The 18,089-nt window shown below is 43.1% G+C and overlaps 1 protein-coding gene across 2 annotated transcripts in view; it reads left to right on the forward strand.

Annotated features, from left to right (window-relative positions):
• The first annotated feature begins 4,321 nt into the window (after window positions 1–4,321).
• LOC117512578 (proline-rich transmembrane protein 3) overlaps window positions 4,322–18,089 on the forward strand; it is a 39,461-nt gene continuing 25,693 nt past the window's right edge. For both annotated transcript variants that reach the window (XM_034172715.1, XM_034172716.1), the window contains exon 1: window positions 4,322–4,520. The gene's annotated coding sequence lies outside the window, so the exon portion shown is untranslated. The remainder of the gene's footprint in view (window positions 4,521–18,089) is intronic.

Below are 18,089 nucleotides of genomic sequence, written 5' to 3' on the forward strand. Positions count from 1 at the left end.
ATTGAGGCCATCTAATTGTGTTGGTTTTTGGCTGCCTGTGATTAGAGTTCAATGCCACATTTAGACGCTGGTGTTCCATTTCGGAGCACTCACCAGGATCAATTCAAGTGACTAAGTTGACATTCCTGGACAAAAATGGTATAGAAACATTATCCGTGTATCTATGCCCACTGTCTATATGAGTCATAATATGATAATGTGATACATACATATACGTGACAGGAGGGGTGAATTCTCAAACCTGGGGAAGAACATTGTGTTGAAGTTTTTTTAGATGTAAATATAACCAACTTCCATAACAAATGTGGTTCAAGTCACTGACAGCCATTTTTCGGGAAGTCAAGCACAGGAGAAACTAACTGAAAACTTTGAAGGGCAGAGTGGGCTCTAATATGACATACGTGAATCAATAGTCAAAACTGATATACGTGAAAACAAATCAAACAATCAAATAGGATTGACACCCAGCTGTCTCAACCCCTGAAGGCCCACATCAACCGCACTACACCACCCAAGACAGGCTCAATGGGATGCCTTCAGGCCCGGCAGGCTCTATGGGCTGACCACCAGAGCAAAGTTCTGATTTTAGTCATTGAAACAACATATCTCCATTGTCACCCTCAGGTAAAGCTGACCAGACATTAAAGTACCATGTTTTGACATTTTATGTTGTTAAACCCTGCAGAAGTACTGCTTTCTCTCTTGGCTGGCTGGCTGTCAAAAAGGCTCAATCTGATTTAGAAAAAACTGTGGAATGCCTGACGGTCACCCAAAAGCAACGTGATCTGATTTTGAGAAATATCGGTGAAACATCAAGATCACAGGCCGAGGTCGAATTTGTGACCCAATGCTTGGGATATTTATTATGGCTATTCCAGGGAATTGGTTTAAAATACGCCTAAGGTTCCTGTTAAACACTTCGGTCACATGACCTTGAAAGGTCAAACTCAGTTCATGTGGACTGCATAAGGTGGAACAGTTGTGTGTTAGTCAGGAACAGACAGAAACATCCAGTGTCAAGCATAGGCACAGGTGTTGGACTCTCAAAGTGACCTGTCTCCTTTATAGCTTTGTTTTATGTTCTTTCGATCTCCACCCTGTTATTACAGTGGAACAACTGATAACACTCAGTCCGTGTAGTAAACAATGGACTTAAGGTAATCCATTTGCCCAACAGCTACGGTACGTGACAACATGCATGTACTGAAGATGAAATGCAACAATAATGCCTGCCCCATTTGAAATTCACGTGATTTATCCACTGTTATTGGATAATATCTCATAATCCATGTGCAATAATTAATGTGATTACAATGGTGGACTGTCTGCGTTCATCCTGCTCGAAGGCCTCGGTGGCTCTGCTGCTGGCTCAGTAGTAACGTAATGGCATTAGTCCAATCCTCTGAGCTGCACGGGTTATTTTAGTCTTGAGGACTTTGCTGTGGTGTGCAGCCTCTGGTAAAAGTGAAAAATACAAACACAACTGAGCAAAAGCAGTGGTGAATTGCCGATTAATAAGAGTGGCCTTTATCAGCTGGTTGAAGGCAGAGCTGCAGACACTGCTGCTTTGTGTGCATCCTCAGCCTTACAGCTACAAGAACTATTGGATGGGTTCAGTACAGCATGGCAGAGATTTGATCTCACCATTAGTCTTGAGAGGACAGCTGTCCTATCTCTAACTGGTAATCAAAGCTTCTCGATCAGCAACACAATACTTGATAATGTTGACTCCTTCAGATACGTTGGATCAAGTATAACGTCTAATCTTTGTCTTGATAAAGAATTGTCTACGAGACTTGGCAAAGCTTCCACTGTTTTTGGAAATTTGAGAAAAGTGTGTATAGAAATAGGAACCTTACCATCAAGACCAAAGTTAAAGTATACAAAGCTTGTGTTTTGAAGATACTTCTGTATGGTTCTTCATGCTGGGCAACTTATCACCGTCAAGAACAGTGACTCAGTGCTTCTCACACAAGATCTTTAAGAGCTATACTTGCTGTTACTTGGAAAGACAAGATTACCAACAAGGACCTTTTTCACATTACAGATTCCAGCCCTCTATCAGTTGAAATCAACCAGACTCAAGTGGGCTGGACATGTCCACAGAATGCCAAAACCTCACCTACGTCAGTGCATTCTCCATAGTGTTCTCAAAGATGGATCAAGGCCAACTGGTCAACCTCACCGGTACAACCCCAATTCCAATGAAGTTAGGATGTTGTGTGAAATGTAAATAAAAACAGAATACAATGATTTGCAAATCCTTTTCAACCTGTATTCAATTGAATACACCACAAAGACAGGATATTTAATGTTCACACTGATAGACTTTTTGTTTTTGTGCAAATATTTGCTCATTTTGAAATGGATGCCTGCAACACATTTCAGAAACGCTGGGACAGGGCAACAAAAGACTGGGAAAGTTGATGAATGCTCAAAGAACACCTGTTTGGAACATTCCACAGGTGAACAGGTTAATTGGGAACAGGTGAGTGACATGATTGGGTATAAAAGGAGCATCTCCAACAGGTTCAGGCATTCACAAGCAAAGATGGGGTCAGGATCACCACTTTGAACAACTGAGTGAAAAAATAGTCCAACAGTTTAAGAACAATGTTTCTCAACATTCAGTTGCAAGGAATTTAGGGATTCCATCATCTACAGTCCATAATATAATCAGAAGATTCAGAGAATCTGGAGAACTTTCTACACATAATGCCCGAGACCTTCGATCCCTCAGGCAGCACTGCATTAAAAACTGACATCATTGTGTAAAGAATCTTACAGCGTGGGCTCAGGAACACTTCAGAAAACCATTGTCAGGTAACACATTTTGTCGCTACATCTACAAGTGCAAGTTAAAACTACCATGCAAAGCGAAAGCCATACATCAATAACATCCAGAAATGCTGTCACCTTCTCTTTGCTCAAGCTCATTTGAAATGGACAGACGCAAAGTGGAAAAGTGTGCTGTGGTCTGATGAGTCCACATTTCAAATTGTTTTTGGAAATCATGGATGTCATGTCCTCCGGACAAAAGATGAAAAAGACCGTCCAGATTGTTACCAGCGCAAAGTTCAAAAGCTAGCATCTGTGATCGTATGGGGATGTGTTAGTGCCCATGGCATGGGCAACTTGCACATCTGTGATGGCACCATCAATGCTGAAAGGTACATCCAGGTTTTGGAGAAACACATGCTGCCAACCAAGCAATGTCTTTTTCAGGGACGTACCTACTTATTTCAGCAAGATAATGCCAAGCCACATTCTGCACGTGTTACAACAGTGTGGCTTCGTAGTAAAAGAGTGCGAGTACTAGACTGACCTGTCTGCAGTCCAGACCTGTCGCCCACTGAAAATGTGTGGCGCATTATGAAGTGCAAAATACGACCACGGAGACCCCGGACTGTTGAACAACTGAAGTCGTACATTAAGCAAGAAAGGAAAAGAATTCCACCTACAAAGCTTCAACAATTCGTGTCCTCAGTTCCCAAACACTTATTGAGTGTTGTTAGAAGGAAAGGTGATGTAACACAGTGGTAAACATACCACTGTCCCAGCTTTTTTGAAACATGTTGCAGGCATCCATTTCAAAATGAGCAAATATTTGCACAAAAACAATAAAGTTTATCAGTTTGAACATTAAATATCTTGTCTTTGTGGTGTATTCAATTGAATATAGGTTGAAGAGGATTTGCAAATCATTACATTGTTTTTATTTACATTTTACACAGCGTCCCAACTTCATTGGAATTGGGATTGTACAAGGATGTTCTGAAAAGAGATCTGAGAAATGTCCAAATAAACTCTGCTACCTGGACAACTGTATGCATTGATCGTGACGCTTGCAAGTCTCAGGTGTGGTATCAGGGTGGATAAAGAGGCTATAACCTGGAGAGACTCAAAAGAAGGTCGGAATCGCCTGTCAGCCACAGATGATGATGAAGAACTCTGTTTCTTGAAGCTGGCCTAACCTGACCTGCAGGCACAGCTGCAGTCTTACAGGCAGCCAAGAGACAGAGAGGAGCCAAGGTGCATCACGGGAAACACGATCAAATTTGGTTCACCCCTGAGCTCACTGCTGCGCACCCTGTTCTCTCCTCTCTGCTGTTTCTCCGCTGTGCCAGAACAGTCAGGTGCCTCATCACCTGTGTCCACGTGACCCTGTGCAGTGACACCTGATTTAAAAACAGCGTTGTCTCATGATGCGTTCACAGACTCTAAACAGGCTTACTGCTTAACCTGTGTGGCGCTGATTGCGTAACAGAGGGAGGGAAAGATGGAGCGGACGGAGGGGGCGGACATCTCTCTCTCTCTCTCTCTCTCTCTCTCTCTCTCTCTCTCTCTCTCTCCGAGCTGACGGTCGGTTCGGAAGCTGGCACAGACGGAGCGCCGGCGTGCTCTTCCTTCATGTCTCATCCGCGGGAGTAAGCGCTGAGCCCGGACTGCACCTCCGCCTCGGTATGTCCTAGTTCCTCCAGCCGCCGACGGAGGACAGGGGGAGACCAAAAGCCCCGCAGGTACGTTTCCTTCTGTCTTTATTTTTTTATTTATTTTCTCTCCTCCACTGGCTGCTATGCGGCGATACTTTGCGCATTGATCCGCACGTGACGTACCTGCGCGTGTACCGTGAACGCATCACGCTGATGGTTATACTTCTACACGTTACCTGTTATGTGACATTTTTTTGTGCATTCATAGCGTTTTGTGTATCTTGACATGTATCCACCAAGAGGATACTCCAAAATGGATGATTTTTATTTATTTATTTATTTGTCACCTTGGTCTGTTGGTAACGCTAACAAGCTGTAACGCGTTAGCAGTCCGTCCAACTCCAAGCTACAGATGTTACACTTTACAATAACGACACATGAATTCACATTGATTAATGCAAAAATAAATAAGAACCAGTCAGATAACAGTTACGTGTTAAAAACAACAGTACTATTTGTTGCCAAAGATACTAATTTACACATTAATAAATTATAAAGATACTGACCACATTAATAAATGATGACTCAACCCCATAGTTAACTCTTAATTGACTGTCAGATAATGCTGACACTCAATTAATATACCCATAAAGTAAAGTGTTGCTGATTCAGTAAATTAAAGTCTTAATATATATGGCTGGAAGACTAACTAATAACTGAACATTTAATTAATCAATTTATTTTTAAACCTTTCTTGCTTCTATTAATATACAGTACAATGTAAAACCTCAAAGCAGGGTACTGGGTCTAAATGTTTTTAAAATTATGAAAAGTAAAACATTTCTAAATAAATATATCCAAGTGCATCATTTTATGTTACAGCCTTATTCCAAAATAGATAAACAGATGGTGTCGCAGACCGAACGGTCCCCCCCAAAAATCGGTCCGCCTTGCCTTCAGCCGCAGTTCACCGATTACCACCTTGTTTCTGCTTAAAACTGCACTCCAGTCATCATCTATCTCAGCGACAGACATTTGAAGCTTTTGTACAATCATTTCCACATAAATTCAACATTACTTAATTTCTTTAATGAATTTGAAAACAAATGCCTCATTCGTTGTGGGGAACATGTAGGTTTCGACTTTTCAAATCTGACGTTTGTTGAACAAAACAAAACACATTTTCCCCAAATCTAGGGAGCCTAAGTACTATCTATCTATCTGTCTGTCTGTGGTATGCATGGTGGGACAAGCGGTTATTACAGTAACTTTCAGACTAGTAGGTCCCTTCTTCAGGACCACCCAAGCCATGGTACCAAGTCAACATGAAAATTCATACAAGTAAAAACTGAAGAAGCCAAAAGAAACCTGGTTTAGATGTTTTCTGATTCCTGTGTTCCATGTAAGGCCACCACTAGGATTGAGAGATCCCCATAACACAAGCCTTCACCTGCCAGTCATCAAAAAATGTTCATAAGTATGTAAATGGAAAAGCGAGAGTTCAGTTTCTGATTTTTATTGACAACTTGGCAGATGGGAGGTCGTGGAAAAGGGGTTTGTGTGTTTGTTTCCAGTGCAGAAGGTTCCTGCTTCAAACCCCACCCCTGCCCATTTTTCACACAATGTGGAGTTGCGTCAGGAAGGCCATACAGTGTAAAACTTGTGCCAATTCAACATCCAAATCCACCTTGTTTGCTGTGATGACTCTAAGTGGGGGAAAAAAAAAAACAAGGGAGAAGCAGAAGGGGCTTACTGTTGATAGTTTGGCAGATGCACAACTTCTTTGTTTACACTGTATATTCAAGGCTTCACTTCAATGTATGAAGGCTTAACTTCAATGTAAGGCTGCAGTACCTTTACAGATTGACCTGTTGATGAGAGCAAACAGAGCAAGCTCCAAGATGGGCAGAGCAGTGTACTGAGACGGCCAAACTTCAACGTAACAACAAAACGACGATTTAAAAAAGTCCACTTCTAAGGCAGCTCAGACAAGACTTACTGCCGACTGTGGTAAAGTTTACATAGAGATTTGGAGTTTTGAAAGTGTAAAAGGACGAGCAGGGGATAATCCAGACCAGACAGCAAAACAATTGTTCATTTTGTGATAAAAGCATGGAATTTGGTACACATATTCTAAATTAACTAATGTTTATTTTCAGATATGGAGCCATCCTGGAGCTGACCTCTAATGAACTACAGGGGTCAATAAAGAATTACACAGGGGTCAAAATTTAAAAATGCTCCAATCATGTTGAAAACTATACATTATTATCACTTTACCGGGGCGTTGCTGGGCTGGTATCGTAGATTTACGTCGACGCTACCTGGCTATACCTGCCCGCTATGCGTAAACAAATGACATTATAGCGGGCGCAGCCCAAGAACTGTCCACAGAGGAAAAGATGAAAAGGTGAGAAGTGTGTTTTGGTCCCAATATGGATATTCCAGATGATTTTCTCATAATCTTTTCTCAAATCTTTTCTGTTGTCGGGCCTCTTGAAAATGCATACCGCCCTCCAAAAGCATGTTATTGTATTATTATTTGTCTGATCATAACGATTTCAAAAAGGTATAGTTTGGACTATCTATGACTGAATGTTCTGGAGTTATGGGGTAAATATGGAAAAAATGGTGACAGAGATCAGTTTCACTTTGTACAGGTGTCAAAAGTCAAAGTTGCTCCAATTTTGTTTAAAAAGTGATGCAAATTATTGGTTGAAATGAAAGGATTAATAAATGGAATAGTTTTGACTGTGTTGAATGTTTGGTCTCCAAAGTAGAGGTCAAACAAGGTTGACATCAATTGGATTCTACGACATATGACATATGTTACCCCCCTATCATGATAACTAAGTATGACAAATGGTGCAAACTATTCCTTTTTAAAATGCTATTAACTCAACCAAAAAATTGCATCGTTTTGACCAAAATTGAATTTATCTACACTACACCAAAATTTCCACCACTTTTTTTTTTGGCTGAGCAGTTTGGTACCGCAGTCATTTGTAACTGTGTGATAGTTGTGTGTTGAAGTAGAGCTGTGGTTAACTCTCTGCCAGAGGAAAACACTTTACAATGTTGTGATGCCTGTAATTTGTTCTCCAAAACATGTCTTGCGGCCTGTTACATTTTGGAGAGTCACAAGCTTTTATATGTTCTGACAGCAGTTTCCTCCCTTCTTTTTTCCACATTTGAAAAGCTTTTTTCAAGGGTAACTTTGTACATGTTTTCAGCAAATTTATCGAGGTCATGAGTGTCTTCAAAACCAAAGTTCTGAGTCAAAAATACCCCATTGGCACTGAGGTAATGCATTCTAAATCAACATTTTCAGGTCTCAAAGAAGAGCTCTGTTTCTGTACTTGTTGCATTAAATGGAGATTGCAAACTAAATTCATGAATCCCTCACGGAGCAGGTCCAGGTTTTATGAGTCATTTGAGTCACTTGAGTCAGCATTACCAAGAACTCAGAAATCCTACCTGTGAAACACGAGCCAACAGTCTCCAACCACAAATAAATAAGTTGGGGACAGTGCACCGTCTGTGCGTTTTTACCTGAGGCCATCATATATGGCCATCAGGTATTGTGAAGGCTTTTCGTCCATCCGTCTGTCTGTCTGTGCTCAGCATAAGTCCAGTTCTATTACTGCCAGACTCTTGAAATTCACAGGGAATTTTTGAGGTCAGTATCCAGGCAGTTTACCTCGAGGTGTGTTTTCTCGGTGAAAATATTGCTGAGCTCATGCAAATACATGTAATTTGGTCACTTTTCAAAGGGATCAGACTCATCAATAAAGTCATTTTAATGTACAGTGGTTCATTTTAGGTCATCTTAGTGTATAAGTCTCACCGTTCAAGGCAATGATAGCTGTCAGCTGGCCGCTATAAACAAGTTTGAGACAATTTAAAAAAAATGGCTGATTTCAATAAAACAGCATACAGCCAGAGTGTGTTGTCACCAAGCGGACAGTTACAAAAGCACGAATTCTCTCCATTGGATTGGCCACTTTGCCTGGTGATGTAGCGCCAACCTTGAGAATAGTCTTGTGACACAGACCTTGAGAATAGTCTTGTGACACAGACCTTGGACAAGTTCAAAGATGGCTAACCTTGACCTATTTTATGAGGTCAAAAGGTCACATTCTGTTTCAATCTGATCCATTTTGCTTTTGAGTAACACGGGTGACAGCCAATCAGAGTAGAGCTGCACTGTGATGTCAGTCGCTGGTCTCTTCAAAACTGCTTCGCTTTGTGTGTTTATATACATGGTTCTCATATATTATGTAAAAGCTGGAGAACCTAATGACGCCTTTGAACTTATTTACAAGACATTTCGCTGAGGTTGGCATGGTGCCATCACTTCCTGATGTAGCTACTTGCTAACAGCTTCGTTTCTCATATATTATGTCAAAGCTAGCAAGAAGTAAAAACTTCTAAAACTGAAAATGCTGTTTTGCAACCTGATAACACCTTTTTGCAACCTGATAACGAGTCATTTACAAGACATTTTGCGGACGTTAAGTTGCATGCTAACTTTTGCTAACTCAAAGCTAACTTCCTATCCAGGGTTTTCATGTATCCCATAATCCCTTGTGCGCCAGAGAGTCGGTGCAGTCAAAACAACATAGAGAATCCACATGATGACAATTGTAAATGAATATTATACCACAAAAATGTAATTTTTTATGCTTTTCATCACATTAATAAGAGACTGCTGCATGATACCCTGAAAACTTGCTAAAACAATTACAGTGGTCCCTCGCTATATCGCGGTTCACCTTTCGCGGTCTCGCAGTTTCGCGGATTTTTTTTTGTGCAATTTTGCATGCTTCTTCTTTTTTTTAACTGTCTGCTGTGCTTAGTTGCAGCCAAAATCTGGCAACAGGTCCAGAGACTACACTCGCTGTTTTGATGGAGAGCGCTCCAGCAGCCCGCAAGTTTGTATCTTTTTATTGGCTTGGATTCTTTGCGGTTCCCGCATCTGTCCCACAACGGTAACACCGGAGGCAGTGAGCGAAGAAAAAGCACGCGCATTGTGTTCTGAGTGTGTCTGTTTATAAGAATCTTCTCGCTCAGAAGAAAAAAGAGCACCAACAACTACCCATAACTGTGTTCTTCACTCGGAGAAAGACACCTGCCCCGAGGTGGACAAAGACGCTGCGGAGCGGCGCCACGATGAAGAGGCGCGATCAGAGGAACTGTGAAATACTGGTCAGTCACTATTGCTAATTTCTTATGTGTCCAACCTCGTAGTTTGATCGTTAAAATTAAATTTGTTAGTTCTAAAAGCCATCATAATTATTCATAGGAAAATGTTCTATTTTTATTTCTCAAACAAATGTTTGGGCCTGAAAACAGGTTTTGATCTTTGGTTTCATTCTATAATACTGGACTTATTTTTCTACTAAGGTTTTAACTTTGAGAGTGTTTACACAGGAGAGAAAAGAGAGAAAATGTGTGTAGTGAGGGGTTTTACAGCCTTAAAGCATCTATAATTATTGTAAAAAAAATAACGCTGACTACTTCGCGGAATTCACCTATCGCGGGCTATTTTTAGAACGTAACTCCCGCAATAAACGAGGGACCACTGTATAACGAATAATCCGTGTCTGTTACATTTAATCTGCGTGAAATAAACACAAATCAAATGTCAGACATATTATATATATTAGTCTGGAACAAAGTGGACAAACAGTGTTGTAAAGAACAATAATCAAGACGTTAAAGAGTAGAACGACATGATCAGGAAGCGAGCGTAGCTCACAGCAGCTCCCATTGAAAATAACGGAGAGACAGCCTGTGATTCTCGCATGTTTACATAAAACAAATGCAATAACAATATCTATAAACCCAGAGAATATATTTATGAGAGTTTTAGGCACAAATAGTTTTATGTTGCGATGTTAATGGTGTTGTCCGTGTGCAGTGGTTAAAGTGAAGCCCGATCAGAGCATCTCAATGTTACTAAGATCTCGCTGCGCGGCGACCTCTCCGAGGTTTTGTGGGATTTGAAACCTGAAAAGGGTGGATGGAGTTAAATTTGTCTCATTAATTCCTGCAAATACACAGAGAGTGATCTACAAATATTTATTGATTTGCACAACATGAACAAATGATTTGATTTGAACATGTACAAATTGTACGTAAGACAATAGGATCTTAATAATTACTTAAACAATGCAAATTATAAAGAACACAATGCTCATATGGCCGAGGGAATTTTAGCATTGAGTTATATTTAAATTTTACTTAAAAAAATAAATGTTGTGCTGACAGCTGGTTAAAAATTTCTGAAACATGAAAAATTAGGTTGTAGCATACGTTCAAAATATTTGTATCCTTCATCTAGTGACATCTAAAATGTTTCTATTTTCCCCACTAATTAATCTACATTTCAGTTTCTGTCTGACAGTCGACTGAATGAAGTCGTCAAATCTGCAGTTTCGTCAGTCAGTCTCTGCACCATGTGAATCTAACACTTACGTGGCTCTTGTGAGTACTGTAGGTCTGCATGCCTCCATTTCTAACGAATCTGGAAGTCACAAGTCGTGACTGTGAACACTGAATGATCACTGTTTTTAGAGTGAAGATGTTCTGTCACTATATTTTGATAGGAAGATCTTTGACTAAATTAAAATCATCATAATAACTAGAGCACCGCAGTTATAGAGCGCAAACCTCCGCCAACACTAGTTTCCAATTCCACAAATTTTTACCTTGGAAAAAATTTTCAAGGTCAAAGTCCTGTTCGACGTGGCTTTTTATAAGATAAAATACAAAATATAGATCAAAAGGGCTTTTCAGTGTTAAAATCAAATATCTGCTAAATTCGCAATACAGATCAAACTTAGTCTCTTCATTGAATATGTCAGTTTGCACCTCACTTTCAAATATGAGAGTGGTTGGGGCATGTTTGATTAATATATAATGTAAAATATACAGTGAATGGGGTTTTCAATGTTAAATTTAAATGGCCACAAAATCTGTAATCTAGATTCCATCCATCCATCCATCCATCCATCCATTTTCTTCCGCTTTATCCGGAGTTGGGTCGCGGGGGCAGCAGCTCAAGCAAAGCCGCCCAGACCTCCCGATCCACACACACCTCCCCCAGCTCCTCCGGGGGAACCCCAAGGTGTTCCCAAGCCAGCCGAGAGATGTAGTCCCTCCGTGTCCTGGGTCTTCCCCGGGGCCTCCTCCCAATGGGATGTGCCCGGAAGACCTCTCCAGCGAGGCGTCCAGGGGGCATCCGGAAAAGATACCCGAGCCACCTCAACTGACTCCTTTCGATGTGGAGGAGCAGCGGCTCGACTCCGAGCTCCTCCCGAGTGACCGAGCTCCTCACCCTATCTCTAAGGGAGCGCCCAGCCACCCTGCGGAGGAAACTCATCTCGGCCGCTTGTACTCGCGATCTCGTTCTTTCGGTCATGAGCCAAATCTCATGACCATAGGTGAGGATCGGAACGCAGATCGATCGGTAAATCGAGAGCTTTGCCGCCCTGCCAGTCCGGTACAGTGACAGCATCACTGCAGATGCTGCACCGATCCGTCTATCGATCTCACGCTCCATCCGTCCCTCACTCGTGAACAAGACCCCAAGATACTTAAACTCCTCCACTTGAGGCAAGGACACTCCACCGACCTGAAGAGGGCAAAGCAACTTTTTCCGGTCGAGAACCATGGCCTCGGATTTGGAGGTGCTGATTTTCATCCCGGACGCTTCACACTCGGCTGCAAACCACCCCAGTGCACACTGAAGGTCCTGATTTGAAGAAGCCAACAGAACCACATCGTCCGCAAACAGCAAAGACGAGATTCTGTGGTTCCCAAACCAGACCCCCTCTACACCCTGGCTGTGCCTAGAAATTCTGTCCATAAAAATAATGAACAGAACCGGTGACAAAGGGCAGCCCTGGTGGAGGCCAACGTGCACTGGAAACAGGTTTGACTTACTACCGGCAATGCCAACCAAGCTCCTGGGTGGGATGGGATTGAGGAGATCCTTGAAGTATTCCTTCCACCGCCCGACAACATCCCGAGTCAGGGTCAACAGCTCCCCACCCGCACCGTAAACAGTGCGGGTGGAGAGCTGCTTCTGCCTCCTGAGGCGTCGGACAGTTTGCCAGAATCTCTTCAAGGCCGACCGATAGTCCTCCTCCATGGCCTCCCCGAACTCCTCCCAGACCTGAGGTTTTGCCTCTGCGACCGCACGGGCTGCGGCATGCTTGGCCTGCTGGTACCTGTCAGCTGTCTCCGGGGTCCCACCTACCAACAAAGATAAGTAGGACTCCTTCTTCAGCTTGACGGCATCCCTTACTTCTGGCGTTCACCACCGGGTTTGGGGATTGCCACCGCGACAGGCACCAGAGACCTTGTGACCACAGCTACGAGCGGCCGCATTGAGAATGTAGGTGGAGAACATGGTCCACTCGGACTCCATGTCTCCAACCTCCCCCGGGATCTGGGAGAAGCTCTCCCGGAGGTGGGAGTTGAAGACCTCACTGACAGAGGGTTCCGCCAGTTGTTCCCAGCAGACCCTCATGATACGTTTGGGCGTACCAGGTCTGACCGGCTTCCTCTCCTCCCAGCGGATCCAACTCAACACCAGGTGGTGATCGATCGACAGCTCTGCCCCTCTCTTCACTCGAGTGTCCGAGACACGTGGCCGAAGGTCAGATGATACGACTACAAAGTCGATCATCGACCTCCGGCTCGGGGTGTTCTGGTGCCACATGCACTTATGGAAACCCTTGTGCTCAAACATGGTGTTCGTGATGGACAAACTGTGACTAGCACAGAAGTCCAACAACTGAACACCACTCGGGTTCAGATCGGCGAGGCCGTGCTTCCCGATCACCCCCCTCCAGGTCTCACTGTCGCCACCCACGTGGGCATTGAAATCCCCCAGGAGAACAATGGAGTCCCCAGTTGGAGCGCTATCTAGTACCCCTCCCAGGGACTCCAGGAAGGTCGGGTACTCTGCACTGCTGCTCGGCCCGTAGGCCAAGACAACGGTGAGAGACCTGTCCACGACCCGAAGGCGTAGGGACGCGACCCTCTCGTTCACTGGAGTGAACTCCAACACATGGTGACTGAGCTGGGGAGCAACAAGCAATGCGACCCCAGCTCTCCGACTCTCCCCGTGGGCAACACCAGAAAAATGAAGAGTCCAGCCCCTCTCCAGGAGTTGGGTACCAGAGCCCAAGCTGTGCATGGAGGTGAGCCCGACTATCTCTAGTCGGTATCTCTCAACCTCCCGCACAATCTCAGGCACCTTCCCCCCCCCCCAGCGAGGTGACATTCCACGTCCCAACAGCCAGGGGCTGTGAGCATGGACCGGGCCGCCGGGCCACCCACCCTCGACCGCCACCCAATCCTCTCTGCACCCGACCCCCATGGCCCCCTCTGCAGGTGGTGAACTCACATGAGGGCGGGCCCACGTCGCTCTTTCGGGCTGAGCCCGGCCGGGCTCCATGGGCTAAGGCCCGGCCACCAGGCGCTCGCGCGCGAGCCCCAACCCCAGGCCTGGCTCCAGGGTGGGGCCCCAGCTCCACCATACCGGGCGACGTCTCGGTCCTTGATTTTTTTACTGGTCATGGAGGTAATCTAGATTCAATCTGGATCAGACTTTGCCATGTGATAGTGAGTGTCATTGTGCATGTCACTTTCAAATATGTGAGTGATTGAGATATGTTTGATTAAGATACTGTATAATGTAAATTTAAATGGGGTTTTCAATGTTAATATGGCAACAAAATCTATAATCCGGATCAAACTTTGCCAGGTCATAGTGAGTGCCAGTGTGCATGTCACTTTCAAATATGTGAGTGATTGGGGTATGTTTGATTAAGATATAATGTAAATTTAAATGGGGTTTTCAATGTTAAATATGGCCGCAAAATCTATAATCTGGATCAGATCTGGATCAAGCATTGTCAGTCGATAAAGGATACCATCCTACATAATGCTCTCAAACATGAAAGGGATTTGATCTTTTTTGATGGAGTTATAAAGTTTTGAAAATTCATTCAGTGTTAAAGGTAGAGATTTTTCCAATTGTCCAAGATTTTTCCTGACTTTGCTTTTTGACCTATGACCTTTAAAATTGAATCACCTCTTGCCTATCAGGATATCAATCTTCATTAAAAAATTCATAATGATAGATGAAAAACTGTAGGCTCCAGGCTGTTCACAACAGACAGGTGAGAACATAACCTCATCCAACTTCATTGTCAGAGGTAACCCCCCCCCCCCCCCCCCCCAAAAAAAAAACTGTGTCATCTTTGTCTTCTTTGTATATATCACGATCATTCCATGCAAAACATACAGCTCAGTCCTCTTTATCTTGGATGTCTGACCATTTGTCACATTATTCTGATATTTTAGAGAAGGTTCATTAAAGAAAATCAGTCGTTTGAGTCACATTTGGCCACTGAGTCAGTGTAGATAATGTGAACTGTTCTTACCACAGTCACGCTCATATGTCAACATGTGTAGGATGGGTGACTTGGGATTCACCCCTGTGTGGAGAGGCCTTTGATCTGCGGTTTGCACAAAGATGGAACATCTGTCAGAGATGCTGTGAGGTTCACCATGTTTAAGATTGATGGTCGCTTCAAATGGGGATGAAAAGTATCCAGAGTTGGCTCTGGAGCCTCATTGTTTCATTTGGCGTGACCTCGCTGTGTGGTCGGCTGCACCACCAGGGTGCGTTATGCCCCCCTCCCACAGGCCATGGAGCGCTATGGGAAAGGCGTCTTTAACAGGCTTTGGTTTGTCTTAAATGTCTAAATGGACATCTTTATTCCAGCACTGACATCTAGAAGTCAGGTGACATCGCCTGGAAAACATCTTGGAGAATGTGCAGATGTAGTATATCTTAAATATGTATCATGTCCATTAAACATAGTTAAGTGGCTGTTTGACAAGACTTATTTATATGTATCTACAACATAAAAGATCAGGAGAATATTTTAGGGAAGTCTTTGCAGTCCATATGTTATTTCAAGGTGTGGAATTTTTAACGGTCAAACCTCCCCCACTCCCCCACATACCAACATAACCACATAGACTCCCTCTCTCATTTCCCCCTTCCTTCTGTCTCACATGCACAGAAATTCATATACATCCCGTAATCAGAAAAAGTTGGGACAGTATGGAAAATTTGGGCGGGGGGAGTACCCTGCAGTGATTCTGGATGCTTTTATTTCTGTTTCATGGCAGACAATGTGAACCCAATATATTTCATTTTGTGTGGTCAACTTAGTTTAATTTGTTAATATATACATCCTTCCTGCATTTCAAGACTGCAACTCATTCCAAAAAAGTTGGGACGGGAGCAATTTAGGTTGAGTAATGAGGTAAAAAAAAAAAATTAAATAATGATGTTATTCCAAGTGGTGATGTCAGCAGTTGATTGTAATCATGATTTGGAACCAGAGCAGTATCCACCAAAGGTTGAGTCTTGAGTCAACATGTTTCAACAAATGTGTGAGAAAAGATGGGAAGGGATTTGCATGTTTCTCTCTGTACAGTGCTTAATATCATTAAATGATTCAAGGAATCTGGAGGAATTTCAGTGCCTAAAGGGTAAGGGTGTAAACCAAAGTTGAACACTCGTGATCTCTGATCACTCAGACAGCACTGCATCAAGAACCATCATACATCAATAGCTGATATAACCACATGGGCAAGGGATTACTTTGTCAAGCACTAATTTGGAGTTACATTCAGAAAGGCTACTTAATGGTTTACAGTGCAAAAATTAAGCTTTACATTAACCTTGTTCTGTATTTGGAGGTAACTGGGTTGAACCATCACATAGTGGGAATGTGTATTGCGGTCAGACAAATCAGTATTCCGGATTTTATTTTATTCTATTCTATTTATTTATTATTTTTTTTAAAGAAGAAATGGAGTTTGTGTGCTCCAGACCAAAGACAAAAAGTGCATCCAATCTGTTATCCGCAACAAGTCAAAAAAACAGGGTCTGTTATGGTATGGGGTTGTATTAGTGCCCTTGACAAAGGTCATTTATCTTTCTGTGATTGCAGTATTAATGCAAAAATCTACATTGAGATTTTACAACAACATATGGTGCCTTCGAGATTCTAGAGTACAGCACTACATCAAGAACCATCATGCATCAATAGCTGATATAACCATATGGGCAAGGGATTACTTTGTCGAGCACTAATTTGGAGTTACATTCAGAAAGGCTACTTAAAGGTTTACAGTGCAAAAACTAAGCTTTACATGAACCTTTTACAGAAATGGTGTCAACGTCTCTGAGTTTGGAGGCAACTGGGTTGGACCATCACATAGTGGGAATGTGTATTGTGGTCAGACAAATCAGTATTCTGGATTTTATTTTATTTATTTATTTTTATTTAATTTTTTAAAGAATAAATGGAGTCTTTGTGCTCCAGACCAAAGACAAAAAGAGCATCCAAACTGTTATCAGCAACAAGTCCAAAAATCAGGGTCTTTCATAGCATGCGGTTGTGTCAGGGCCCTTGACAAAGGTCAGTTATCCTTCTGTGATTGCAGTATTAATGCAGAAAACTATGTTGAGATTTTAGAACAACATATTCTGCCTTCTAGAGGGGGTTGTGGCCAAGTAGTTAGTGTATTTGGTTTCAGTGCAGAAGGTTCCCTGCCACATTTCTCCATGTAATGTGGAGTTGCGTCAGGAAGGTCATCCGGCATAAAACTAGTGCCAATTCAACATGCAGATCCACCTCGGATTTGCTGTGGCAACCCCAAGTGCAAACAAGGGAGCAGCCAAAGGGTCATACTATACGAGGTCTGTTAGAAAAGTATCCGACCTTTTTATTTTTTTGAAAAACCTGATGGATTTGAATCACGTGTGCTTGCATGAGCCAACCTTGAACCTTCGTGCGCATGAGTGAATTTTTTCATGCCTGTCGATTGCGTCATTTGCTTGTAAGCAGCCTTTATGTGAGGATGGGTGTAGTCTGTCGTCATTTTTTCTTTGCAAGGAAATGGCGGAACGACTGGAGCAGCGCGACTGCATCAAATTTTGCCAGAAACTGGGCGACAGCCAGGTGGAAACCATTCAGATTATTCAGACAGCTTTCGGTGATGATCCTATGGGCATCACACAGATTAAGGAGCGGTACAACCAGTTTAAAGATGTCCGCACAACGGTAGAGGGCGAGCGGCGCTCCGTGCGGCCATCAACATGCTGAAATGACCAGATCATTTCCAAAGTGAACGCTGTGGTGATGTGGCACCGTCGAGTGACTATCCGAGAAATTGCAGAAGAGGTGGGCATGTCACAACATGTCCTGTGAGAATTCACCACGGAGGTGCCTTTGCTCCGCCATCAGCTTCGTGCCCAAGCCATTGGCATGAATTTCGCTGCAACTCTTTTCATGGCAAAATCTTCTGTCACAGTGGAATGTGCCGAAAAAGTGCTGATGTCCACCTCTTCCGCAATTTCTTGGAAAGTCACACGACGGTCCCGCATCACCATAGAGTTCACTTTGGAAATGATCTGGTCATTTCAGCATGTTGATGGCTGACCGGAGCGTGGCTCGCTCTCCACCGTTGTGCGGCCGTCTTTAAACCGGTTGTACCGCTCCTTAATCTGTGTGATGCCCATAGCATCATCACCGAAAGCCGTCTGAATAATCC

The sequence above is a fragment of the Thalassophryne amazonica genome, chromosome 6 (assembly GCF_902500255.1).
Source record: "Thalassophryne amazonica chromosome 6, fThaAma1.1, whole genome shotgun sequence".
NCBI classification, from domain to species: Eukaryota; Metazoa; Chordata; class Actinopteri; order Batrachoidiformes; family Batrachoididae; genus Thalassophryne; species Thalassophryne amazonica.